The following is a 13506-nucleotide window of genomic DNA, read 5'->3' on the forward strand; positions in this document are numbered from 1 at the left end:
TACAGACCAAGCAGCAATGACATACACCTTTAATCCCAGTAGCCACACTAGCTTGCCATAGAAACCAGGTGGTAGTGATACATACCCCTAATCCCAGAATTAGAGAGGATTATAAAATGGGAGGAGACAGCTCTCAGTCTCAGTCAGATTCTGAGGTTTCCTGGATGCAGGATCACCTGGAGGCAGGATCACCATTTTTGAACTGAAGTCGAGGTAAGAGCTAGTGGCTGGGTGCTTTGCTTTTCTGGTCTTCAGGTTGAACCCCAATATCTGTCTCTGAGCTTTTATTAATTGTGCTTCAGGCAACCCCAGAAAACATTTGTGGTTTCTAAGATGTGCACCTGCCAGGGTTAGTCCCAGTGCTCAGTCCCTGCTCACATATCCTAGATGCGCCCAGGGGAAAACACAGCTGCAGCCTCAGCTCTCCTTTCAACTCTCCCCTTGTTTCAGAGCTTTGGCTTGTCCGGGCTGCATTGCCTCAGTGCCCCTTCCACAGACTTAGAAAAGCATTTTGTGCAATCTCTCCAGGTCTTTAAGTTGATGTCAGGACAATGCTTCCACTGCACTCAGAAAACTTTGTGCTGATTAGTATTAGTATTATTGGTTTTTCGAGACAGGGTTTCTCTGTTTAACAGTACTGGCTGTCCTGGAATTTGCTTTGTAGACTAGGCTGGCCTCGAACTCATGAGACCCACCTACCTCTGCCTCCCGAGTCCTGGGATAAAAGGCGTGCGACACCACTGCCCAGCTGTGCTGATTATTTTAATTAGTTAGCTGCGTGGTTAATTATGGCTGTGGGAGCCAGGTGGTGGTGGCACATGCCTTTAATCCCAGCCAGCACTCGGAGGCAGAGGCAGGTAGATCTCTGTGAGTTTGAGGCCAGCCTGGTCTACAAGAGCCAGCTCCAGGACAGGCTCCAAAGCTACAGAGAAATGCTGTTTCAAAAAAAAAATTATGTCTGTGGGGATTGAAGCTGAAGCCTTGTGGAAGCTAGGCAATGCTCTATTCATGCCCTCGTTTTACTTTTTAAAAATTCTCCACCCCTTCTCTTTCTCTTGTTTCTTTCTTTACTTTTTTAAGTGTGAGGCATCATTATGTTGCCTAGGTTTGTCTTTTGTAGCTCAGTCAGGTTTGGCATTTGTGATCCTCCCGCTTCAGCTGCCCTCCTGAGAGCTGGGATCCCAGGCCTGCAGTGACAGGATTGGCTGTCCTAATATTTTTGATAATAGTATACTTTGCCGTGATATTTTGTTCCATTCATTTGCTGTATGGCTTCAGAGTTACTACAAAATTTTCATCTTGCTAGACTATTACCTGCCAAAGTATTTTAAAGGAGGATCTGTGGTTAAACTGATCCACACTGATCCACACAGACACACACAGTCTCTCTCTCTCTCTCTCTCTCTCTCTCTCTCTCTCCTGATTTTCTGTTCTTTTCCTCTGTAACTTGAAAATACTGTTTTTTTCTTCATGATATTATCACTCACAATAACCTCAAATTAGAAACAACATAAATATCTATTAATAGTAGGACAAATACTTTGATATAATCATGTAATAGAATATTATATAAAGAGAGCTTAAATTGTGGTTGATTTCTACCCAGGAAACATTTGGTAATGCCTATGGGATTTTGTGACTATGCCAACTTATGGGTGGGAAGAACTGATGTTGGCATCTGACCGGCAGGAATTAGGATGCTGATAAACACTCTATGGTCCTTCAGTAACCAGGTCCCAGTGTGTGGGAATTGACCCCAATGTGCCTTGAGATAAAGGGGGTGTGTGGAGTGCAAGTTCCTGGGGACTTGAAACAGAAGTGTGGTTCTGGGTAGCAATACCATGTGTATTCCAAAGGCTGAGTCAAAAGACAGGGTCTTGTCAAGCGGTCAGGAGAAGATCAACTTTGTCCAAGCTTGAGTGTACCTGGTTTACCTCAGCCTAACATCAACAAGCCAGGCCGTGGGCCAGTGAGATGGGTCAGTGGATTGAAGTGCTAGTCCACAGGCCTGACAACTTGGGCTCAAGCATCGATGTCACAAGGAAGCAAAAAAGAACCGAGTCCTGAGAGTGATTTTCTGACCTCCACATGTCGGGGTACATGTGCACCTGCACGTGCACCCACCCTCTAGCCCCACCTCCCCAAGCACAGTTCTCAGAGCCAATGACCAGTTGCACAGCCACACAGGCCACTCTAATGGTTTCTTCTCTTTATATTTGACTGGGAAACCATGCTGGAAAAACTAATCAGGGACTCTGGGCAGTCATGACGATTATAATGCAAGATGGCAAAAGTCATGTCAAAGAATCCATACACCTACCCTGTGCAGGCAACAGCACCTATCCTAGAATATCAATAGTGCTGAGATTGGGAAATCCTGCAATTGGGAAAAAAATGCTGGATTGTTGCATATGAACCTCACACTCCACAATGCCAAGCAAAGGATGCCAGGTACAAAAAGAATAATTTGTGCAATGTGTGAAGAGTGTATTAAATTATGCTATATTGTATGAAATGTGACTTTCAGGTTGTACCTTGTTTATGGTGACTCCATATTATAAGCAACATTTGCCTCAATTTGAGTTCAAACTCTTTGTGCATGTAAGATATTACGTTGGTCCAACCCTACCTGTGAGGCACAGACTGGGAACTTTTTCTCCCCAAAGGAAAAGGTATCACCTACATGCTCACAGGATGAATTCAGACATATTCAATTCATCATGGTAGAAGGGGCGTGGCGGCAGGAGCCAGAGTCCGCTGGTTATGTTTCATCCGTAGCAAGAAGCAGAGTGATGAAGGCTAGTACTGAGTCCACTAGCTCCTTTTTTTTTATTTATTTCAGGATCCCAACTCAGGAACGGTACTGAGCACATTTAGATGGGTCTTCCCACCTTAGTTAACATGACTAGAGAATCCCTTGAAGACATGCCCAGAGATGTGTTTCCTTGGAGATTCTAAATCCCAACAAGTTGGCAATCAAGAGGACCATCACAGAACGTGTGAGCACATGGACAGACTAGAACCATATTTACAAGAATGGAATGGAGAACCCATCAGACTTACTAGACAGAGGGCGTGGACAGCACCTCGTCAGGAAGACACCTAACACCATGATGGTGATGACCCCAATGACCTGCCATCTGACCACCCAGCATGTGTCAAAGAACCAACAGGGGAAACCTCTAGACTGCCTTTGGAGACTGCCTGACATGGCCTATTCAAGTTGTCAGTCACCCATCCATTTACCCATCATCCAGCCCGGTCCAGGTCTGTATCTCACCTTCGTGGTCCAGAACATCTGCGGCTCAACTCAAGCCTGGGTCTCAAGTGGACCTGAATTCCCTGAGCAGCTCCTGAGCACCACCCCTCCGCGGTCACTCTCTCTGCATCTCTATCAGCCCTCTGGCTCTAGTAAGACCTTGTAAACTCTTCAGACTCTGCGTCCTCTGTAACAGTTCTGTTGCCACCCTGTAACATGACTAGTAATTAAGAATACCTTGGAATAAGAGGACGCTGCGCGGGGTCAGGGGTCACCGGGAAGATGGCGGCGGCGTTGACCTTCCCCCAGCTGCTGGCTCTCCCCAGGGCTGCGCGGGGTTTCTGGGTGCGAGTATCATCGAGCTGGGAGAAGATCACGCACACCAGCCAGGTTTATGATGAAAAAGACGACAGGACGATTCGGTTTGTAGATCGTCAGAAAGAGGTGAATGAGAACCTTGCCATCGATTTGATAGCAGAGCAGCCTGTGAATGAGGTGGACCATCAGATCATAGCCTGCGATGGCGGTGGTGGTGCCCTGGGCCACCCCAAGGTGTACATAAATTTGGACAAAGAAACAAAAACGGGGACGTGTGGCTACTGTGGCCTGCAATTCAAGCAGCACCATCATTAGTGTGGGCTGTGTCCTGGTCCTCTGTCACCTGTGCAACATCTGTCTCCACGTTAGGTGTTTAGGTGTGAGGTCACTACTCTGTGAACTGTGTCCCTTCTTATGAATAAAAGATGCTACCATCATGGAAAAAAAAAAGAATGGAATAAAAGAACCTGCATCTGTAACCTGTGTTCTCAATAGCCAGCTGTCAGGGGACATTGGGACCTCTTGGCAAAATGCACCCAACAGCGCCTATGTAGCTAGAGAATGTATTGTTATTAGTAACGATTGACATTTCAGAAGACATAAACCTGTCTATGGTTCTGGCAGAGCACACTCATGACAAATGTGCATCTGTTTATATAAAAGCCCAAACCAGAAAAACCCAGTTCACAGAATGAGAAGCAGATAGGCTTACTTTCAGCAAGAATCAGAATGCTGTCAGCGCTTTGCTTTAATAAGAACCTAATACATACTTTCTCTCTGTGCTGGCTAGTTTTATATTAACTTGACACAAGCTAAAGTCATCTGAGTGAAGGGAACTTCAATTAAGAAAATGCCTCCAACTTGGCGATAGTGGCGCATGCCTTTAGTCCTGGTACTCGGGAGGCAGAGATAGACTGATCTCTGAGTTGGAGGCCAGCCTGATCTACAGAGTGAATTCCAGGACAGTCAGAGCTACACAGAGAAACCCTGTATTGAAACAACAACAAAACAATAACAAAAGAAAATGAAAATGTCTCCATAAGATCAGGTTGTAGATCAGGTTGTAGAGACTTTTCTTAATTAGTGATTGATGGGGAGGGCCTAGTCCATTGTGGGTGGGGCCATCCCTGGACTGGGTGGTCCTGAATTCTATAAGCGTGCAAACTGAGCAAGCCATGGGGAGCAAGCCTGTAAGCAGCTTTCCTCCAAGGCATTTGCGTCAGTTCCTGCTTCCAGGATCCTGTTCTCCGTGAGTTCCTGCTCTCACTGGGTTTGTTCATGAACTGTGACGTGGAACTGTAAGAGAAGTAAACCCTTTGCTTCCCAAGGGTCTTTTGGTCATGGAGTTTCATCTCAGTGATAGTAAGCCGAAGTAAGACACTCTTCATATCTCCGTGTCTATATCTTCTTCTTTTTCCTTCTTTTAAAAACTATTTATGACTCTTGCCAGGGAAGCAGGTAGGCTGACTACAGATCTTCATGTCTCCCTCTTCTCCTTCAGATCCAATCCCTAAATTTCTTTTTTCTTTTCTTTTTTTTTTTCTTTCAGGTTTAGTAAAAACCTGAAGGAAATTTTATTTCTCTTCCCCACTGGGAGCTGACCCATCTTCCTGATGGAGACTGGAGACCTTCCTCAAAACAATCCCCATTTAAAAGCAACCCAAGCTACAATCGCAAGGGTGACATTCCAAGGAATGGACCATGGTGGCCACCTGGCTGAATTGGGGGCGAGAGATCAGGATTCCTCACTGGAGCGTTTTTCTCAAGACAGTGGGCAAACCTGATCTCCACCCAAGCCCCAAAGCCCCCTGATTCCCAATCATTCTCAGGCCTGCTGGGAAGAGCTCACTGGCCCTCCACACCAGTTCTGTGTTCTGCTTTTTGTTGTACCTCTAAATGAGACACAGTGTGTTTAAAACATGTTTGTAGGCTTGCGAGAAAGAAGAAAAAGAGTAAAGAGACAGTAAATGTAATATAAAAGAATACAGACAGTCATAGATTAAAGGAGTAAAGATAATAAATAAATATTAAACATGTAGAAAAAGTAATAGAGTAAAAAAATAAGCCACATAAAGATGGTATATACACAGAGAATCTGGATTATGTATATTATTGTGTTTTCTTTTAATTTTTTGACTATGAATGAGCTAAGTACAGAGAGACATTTTATTGTATGGGCTGCTAAGCTAAACCAACATATATATTTAAAAGTATTATGACTTCAATCTTTGGGTCTAAGGATTTGTTGCGTTGGAAAAGGGATTATTCTTTTGTTTCTACAGAGGATGAGAACCTGTGAAATCCTTCCAGACTAATTTGGTTTAACGGATCAAGAATCCCTGAAAGGTCTCCACGAATTCCCAAATACTTTGCCCAACAAAAAGCAGGAAGCAGTTTGGAGAGAACTACACCTAAATTCTCTAAATGATTATTTATAAATGTCTGTTTACATTTAAAGGGGGATATGCTATAGAGTTGAATAATTTGCATTGGTATGGATCTTGGTCTATTGATAAAAATTTTAGATCAATTTTGTTTATATATATATATATATATCTACTCTTGATTAAGGTATTATGTTTGTGAAGTTCATTTAAAACTGTAATGTATAATTAAGAAATATAGGTTAATAAATAATCATCTATAATAGTCAAATTTCTGGTCATGTTAGGTTTTCTAGATGTACAGAGATATATTTCAGATGGATAGGTATTCTTCAGATCTTTTAGAAACCTTCAGAATATGGCATTTAAAAGTGTTTTAAGAACTTAGGACTTTTAATGACAGTGAGACACATCTGCTCTTGGCAATCTACTTCAAGAGGATGATGAGCATCAAAGAAGCTCCTCATGGAGTTTGTTAGCCATTTGGGAAAGAAACTGCTCTTGCCTAGATTGCCTGATGGTATGATATACGAACTGGACATGGAGGACCCATAGAAAAATGACTACTGAAATTACCTAAAGGTGAGACAGTTCTTTGGGATTCCTGCTTCATGAAACAGTCTGCCAGACATTCTGCAGGACACAGAAGAAAGCAACTGTGATAGATAGACTTTGCCATTACAAGGCAGAACAGATCTTCGGACTTCCTAATTCATAGAAAAGTGTGCTGGATACTATGGGCCTGTAGGCTGAAGATTGGATGTCCCCATGTTACAAAAAAACTTTGGGTGACTGTCCAGGAAGCAAGATGTCTCTATCAATTCTAGAGTTTTGGAAGTTGCTTACAATGTACTTCTTGTTAACTTAGGTAATATTATATCCTTTTGGAGTATTTGATGGAGTTGAAGATTAGATATAGTTTTCCTTAGTTATTATAAAAGATAAAGTAGATATAATATTGCAACTGTAATTTTTGCTTGGTACCTATTTTGTTATATGCAATTTTACTATGTTAAAGTTAAAACTTTTCTTTTTATTTAAACATAAAAAGGGAAATGGTGTGGGAAGTCCTCCTGTCTGTGTGTTGCTTTCGCTGGTTAATAAAGAAACTGCTTTTGGCCAATGGCTTAACAGAGTAAAGTCAGGCTAAAAGAGATATTTATAGAGAGAGTAGGCAGAGTAAGAGAGACACCATGTAGCCCTGCCAGAGACAGACATGGGGGGACGGAACTTTACCTGGTAAGCCACAGCCATGTGGTGGTACACAGATTAATGGAAATGGGTTAGTTTAGGATATTAGAGTTAGCCAGAAATATGTTTAAGCTATTGACCAAACAGTATTGCAAATAATATAGTTTCTGAGTGATTATTTTGTGGACTGGGCAGCCGGGAACGAACAAGCAGCCTGGCCTACAGGAGGTATCACTATGCCCAATTTCAAGTTGTACAACAAATAGCATGATATTGACTCAAAACCAAATGGATTGATCGATGCAATCAAATTGAACACTGAGACATAAATCCATATACCCATGGATGCCTGATTTTTTGATAAAGAAACCAGAAACACACTGGAAAAATAACAGCATCTTCATCAAATCGTGCTGGTCAAACTAGATGCATGTATAAAAATTCAAATAGATCCATATTTATCACTCTGCAGAAAACTCAAGTCTAAATGTTTTATCAAAGACTTCAACATAAAATAAGATACACTGAGTCTGATACAAGAGAAAGTGGGAAAGAGCCTTGAACTCTTGGGCACAAGAGATAACTTTTTGAACAGAACACTAATTAGGACAGACACTAAGATAACAATTAGTAAATGAGACCTTGGAAACTGAAGCTTCTGCAAGGCAAAGAATATCATTATTCAGAAGAGGTGGTAGCTTACAGAATGGAAAAAAAGATTTTCTTTTTACCAACTCTGTATTTGATAGAGGTCTAAAATCCAAAATATATAAAGAACTCAAAAAACTATATAGTAAGAAAACAAATAACCCAATTTTAAGAGATGGGGTACAGATCTAAATAGAAATTCTCAATAGAAGAAACTGAAATGGCTGAGCAATACTTAAATGTTCAACATCTTTAGCCATTAGGGAAATACAAACCAAAAATACTTTGAGATTTTATCTTACAACCATCATAATTGCTAAGATTAATAAACCAAGTGACAGCTTATGCTAGTGAGGATGTGGATTAAGGGGAATACCCATCCATTGTCAGTAGGAGTGTGGTGATTCCTTAGGAAGATAAGAATCAATCTATCTCAAGATACAGCTATACCACTTGAGCATACACCACAGAGACATTTGCTTAACCATGTTCATTGCTGCTCTATTCATAATTGCCAGAAATTGGAAACAACCTGGATGTTCCTCAATAGAAGAATGGATAAAGACAGTGTGGTACATTTACACAATGGAATATTACTCAGATGTTGAAAGAAAATGACATAAATTTTCAGGTAAATGAAACTAGAAAAAAATCATTCTTATTGAGGTTATCCAGGCTCAAAAATACAAATATGGTATGTATTTGCTTATATGTGGATTTTAGCTATTATGACAACAATAACCAAGCTACAATTCATAGAACCCACAGAAGTAAGTATAGCTTAAGGGATTGGGGGTACAGATTGTTAGAAAAGGAAAATGTGTGGAATGGGAGGATCAAGTGAGCAGAGAGGGGAGAAGGGGACAAAGGAAGGAATACATGGAGAGACAGCTAAAATTTAGGGTCATTTGAGGGTCAAATGGGACCTTAATACAGTAGAAGCTTCCTAAAATATGTATGTGTGTGTGTATATATATATGAAGGCGATCTAAATGAAAAAGCCAAATAATGGGGGAGACAGAGCCCCCACTGACCATTTCTTGTTACCAAATGGAGCTTCTAGTAGTGGGATTGGGTTATATCTAATTGAATTGTTGGCCAAAGATCACATGGAATCCCCAAACTACCCAGACTGTTGCCAAGACTATAGTTGCTCTCCACAAATTGACAGCAAGTCCCCACTGCTGAAGTCAATACCTACACAACTCATTGAACATGGAAAAGTCAGCAGGGGTGGGGCAGGGCAGGGCATAAAAAGAGGAAAAAAAAAAAAGAAAAAGTACATGGAAAAGTCAAACTGCTGCCTACACAGAGCCTTCACTCCTATGTTCTAATGTCTTTGGCACAGGAAGGCACTCTGGATGCTGCCAAAAGACAAAGGCACATACCAAGCCAGCCACACACTCTTTGGTCTACAATGTGTCCTATCTGCAAGATACGTTAGCACAGTCATCACTAACCATCAAAGCTTGTGGGAGTCACCAACCAGCATCTGATTTGACTTAAGCCCTGCTCCACAAGATAGAACCCATACCTGAAACTGTTTGGGAGACTAGATAGTCCTGCACCAAAGACCTAGGGCAAAACCAAATACTACTGGTCACAAAACAAAACAAACACATTAAAAAAAAAAACAACAGTAGTAGCTGGGTGGTGGTGGTGCACACACCTTTAGTCCCAGCACTCAGGAGGCAGAGGTAGGCGGATCTCTGTGAGTTTAAGGCCAGCCTGGTCTACAGAGTGAGTTCCAGGACAACTAGGACAAATATACAACTCTGTTATACAGAGAAAGCCCGTCTCAAAAAAACAAAACAAAACAAAAACAAAAACAAACCCCAAAACCAAAAAACACAAATCCAGTAGCAATAGAATGACTCTTAATTCTGCTATACTCATAGATCAATGCCCTCCCTGCTCAGCCACTATCAGAGAAGCTTTCTCCTAGCAGCAGATGGGACCCATAGCCTGACATCATGCAGAGAGAGAGAGAGAGAGAGAGAGAGAGAGAGAGAGAGAGAGAGAGAGAGAAAGAGAAAGAGAGCGAAAGAGAGAGAAAGAGATCAGAACACTCAGCTCTAAATGGAATGTCTCTATCTAATTTTTCACCTCAGGACTCAGGGAACCCTGAAGAAAACGAGGCAGAAAGAGTGTAAGAGCCAGAGGGGATGGAGGGACCAAGAGAACAAGACCCTCTAAACCAACATGACGGAAGTTCAAATGGACTCACAGAGACTGAGTGAACAGGCGGCATGCACAGGCCTGTGTGAGTCTGCACCAGGTTCTCTCTCTCTCTCTCTCTCTCTCTCTCTCTCTCTCTCTGTGTATATACATACATACATATATATATACATACATACATATATATATATGTATATATATATATATATACATACACACACATCCAGAGTTTAGTGTTTTTAATGGGATTCTTGAGTGTGTGAATAATGTGATTCTTGTGCCTTCTTTCTCTTGGGCTCTTTTCCTTCTGTTGTCTTGTCTGACTCTGATGTGATAGTTTTTATCACATTGCATTTTACTTTGTTATATTTTATTATTATCCCTTAGAAGTCTGTTTGTTTTCTAATTAGAGACAGAAAGGGTCTAGATCTGGATGGGGGGGGGAAGGTGGGGAGGAAATGGGAGGAGCAGAAAGAGGGGAAACTGTAATTAAGGGAAAATCTATTTTAAATAAAAGGAAAAATAAATAAAAACATTTATTTTATTTCATGTGTATGCGCGCCATACATTCATGTCTGGTGTCATCAGACATCAGAAGAGGGTGTCACATTCCCTGGAACTGGAGTTGGTGATTGCGACCACTGTGTGGCTGCTGGGAGCTGAACTCAGGTCCTCTGCAAGAACAAATGCTCTTAGCCGATAACTAGAAAAGGGCAGAAGGATGACGTGACAGTGGCCCTGTTTTCATTCTCTGTGTGGGACTTAGGGACACAAGTGTCTTCACATTATGAAAGCAGAGAGTCTATTGTTGCTGTGATCATCCTGATAGGACAGAAGATTCTCTAAAGCAGTGGTTCTCAACCTTCCTAATGCTGCGGCCCCAGAGGGGTCAGGGCCGCTCGGAAGAAAGGCACTGTACCTCTCCCGTCAACTATCACACTAGTGAAACAATGAATCCAAAGATTACCTTGTGACCAGGAATCCCGTGGTGGGGGTAGGGAAAGGCTAAAGTGCTGGTGCAAGGCATGGGGGGTTGTTTCTGCCTCTCAGGAGTAAGTTTCCCACGGTCCTGACAATTTAAGCAAGCACATACAGGACTTCATCCCCCCCCCCGCCCCGCCACTCCGCACGCCCCCCCCCCCCTCCGCCGCCCCGTCCCCCGGCAAAAAACTGAAATTTTGCTACAGAAAAGGAAAGCAGTGACCAAGTGTCTTTCTCTTCTTTCTTTGATCAAACTGTAAACAAGTGTAGTTTCCTTTATCAATTCGTCTCCCAGTTTCTCTTCACACGCAGCGATTTGTGAACGGAAGTGCCCCTATCATGCTACTGAGACACGGTCTGGCCATCACTAGTGGGCAGCTGGTGTTCTCTTGGGACAGGAGCTTGGAGTGTTACTCCCTGAGTGACAGAGAGCGGAATGGAGGTGGCTTAGCAAGCAGCCCTGGTATCCAGGGGTGACCAGTGAAAGAAAAAGAGAAAATAGGTGCCGGAGGGATGGCTCAGAGGTTGGAAAAAACCCTGGCTGTTCTTGCAGAGGACCTGGGTTCGTTTCCCAGCACCCACATAGTGGTCACAACCTTCAACTTCTTTTCCAGAGGTTCTGACACTCTCTTCTGATGTCTGATGGCACCAGGCTTGCATGCACAGTGTGCATGCACATAAATACCTAAAAAGAGAAAGAGAAGATAAAGTGTATTAGCTAAACACTGAAGACATTCCAATTTATCCAGGGAGGAGGAGATACATGACATATTGCTTGTCTAGAATATGTAAGGTCCTATATTGGATCCTGAGCACAGTAAAAAATAAAAACAAATTTAAAGAATGGAAAAATAATGAGGAAATATTCAGAGGTAAAGCTCAAGGCTCTGGGATTTGGGAGTTCAAATTCCAAGATCAGGCAGAATGAGGGGTTCCTACTGCTTCTGCCTCTACTGAAGACAGTGAACCACTATACGCTTTGAAAAGAAGAAAGGAAAATTGAATCCAAATTTTCCTCTTTTTTTTTTAAAGATTTATTTATTATGTATAGTGTTCTGTCTGCATGTATGCCTGCAGGCCAAAAGAGGGCGCCAGATCCCATCTATGTTAACTGTCTCTCCTCTATCCCCCACCCATGCTAGCCTTCTCTCCTCTACCTATCTCAACCTCAGAATACCTGCTATCATCAGTTCTGTATCCTGTTATTCTGGCCAGAAAGATGGAGTAAGAGAAGTAATTGCCCAACTCAACCAGTGCCAGGTCCTGGTGCCATAGACCAGGCTGGCTTCCATTGTGGAGGAAGAGTCATAAGTTACTCCACTCCAAACACAGTGTATGAAATTTTAGTCCTGCCCAGACAGAAGACAGCCTCTTGCAAGCCGCTCTCTGGACAAGTTCACCAAGTCCATGGGGACAAGCGTGAAGCAGGCCAGCATCTTGAGTCAAGAGTTCCTCTTGAGAAAGCACTTAGGACTTTCATCAGGCAGAGCTGGTTCATTCTTTAGCTGCTGATCTTAAAGTAAGGAGTCCTGACTATTCGAACAGTTAATGAAAATTCTGTAATGAAACTCATTGCTTTATATGCTGGCTTAAAATTATTAATAATAAAAGACTGTCGTAGCACCGAGATAATATGTAGATAAAGGGATTTCATGGTGCCAGGAACTGGCATCCCACAGATCTCTCTTTCTTTATTGGTTCTTCTCTGGGCCCCAGACTCTAAATGCTCTGAAAGAAACACTGCATGCTAGGAAGAGTCATGAAAGGAAGGTTTCTGCCCCCCAACGTCGGTGGGAAGAGAAGGGGCATCCCTCTCCCCCAGCCACCTCAGTGGGGGAATATCAAGGTCTCAGAACCAGTGGGGTGACTCCAGGCAGGCACCAGAGCTGATGAAAATGGCAGGACAGTCCAGAGACCCAAAGGGGTAGACAAAACCCCTCATCTTAAGGCTCCGGCTCTGATCCTGCCTTCTAGCACTATCTCCAAGGCTAATGGCCTCCTTTTCCTGACCACCTGGCTCCAGGCTCACACACATCTGCTGCTTCAGGGAGAACTTTTAAAACGCTTCTCTGTTCGCACCATCCAGGGACTCCCTACTGTCATCAGCTATGGTTTTCAAAAAGCTCACCGTGGTTTATTAGTGGGGTTTGGAATCTACTTAGTGAGCTGGAACCAGCATTAGTATTAACAATTGTCAAATAGACTGATTGCTGGCCTGATTCACATAGAAGTATTGCGATGTGAAATAGGTTAGATTTTCAAACGTTATGTATGGTAAGGCATTTGAGACATCGTAGTTGACATGTTGTGTGGGATAGTCTTAACAAACACAATTTTAACTATGTTTGCATTGAGGTATAACATATATTTGGTAAAGTACCCAAGTCCTAGTGTAGGGGCTTGATGAATTTTTAATATATGAACACTCTCATTTAACTGCCACCCACATCAAGATATGTGTGTGTGTCTGTCTGTCTGTCTGTCTGTGTGTGTGTGTGTGTGTCTGTGTGTGTGTGTGTGTGTGTGTGTCTGTGTGTGAATCACATT

General features: G+C 42.6%; 1 pseudogene; it reads left to right on the forward strand.

Annotated features, from left to right (window-relative positions):
- The first annotated feature begins 3526 nt into the window (after nt 1-3526).
- LOC125401566 (NADH dehydrogenase [ubiquinone] iron-sulfur protein 6, mitochondrial pseudogene) lies at nt 3527-3970 on the forward strand (annotated as a pseudogene).
- Nucleotides 3971-13506: the final 9536 nt, after the last annotated feature.

Source organism: Myodes glareolus, chromosome 9 (assembly GCF_982192425.1).
Source record: "Myodes glareolus chromosome 9, mMyoGla1.1, whole genome shotgun sequence".
Classification (NCBI taxonomy): domain Eukaryota; kingdom Metazoa; phylum Chordata; class Mammalia; order Rodentia; family Cricetidae; genus Myodes; species Myodes glareolus.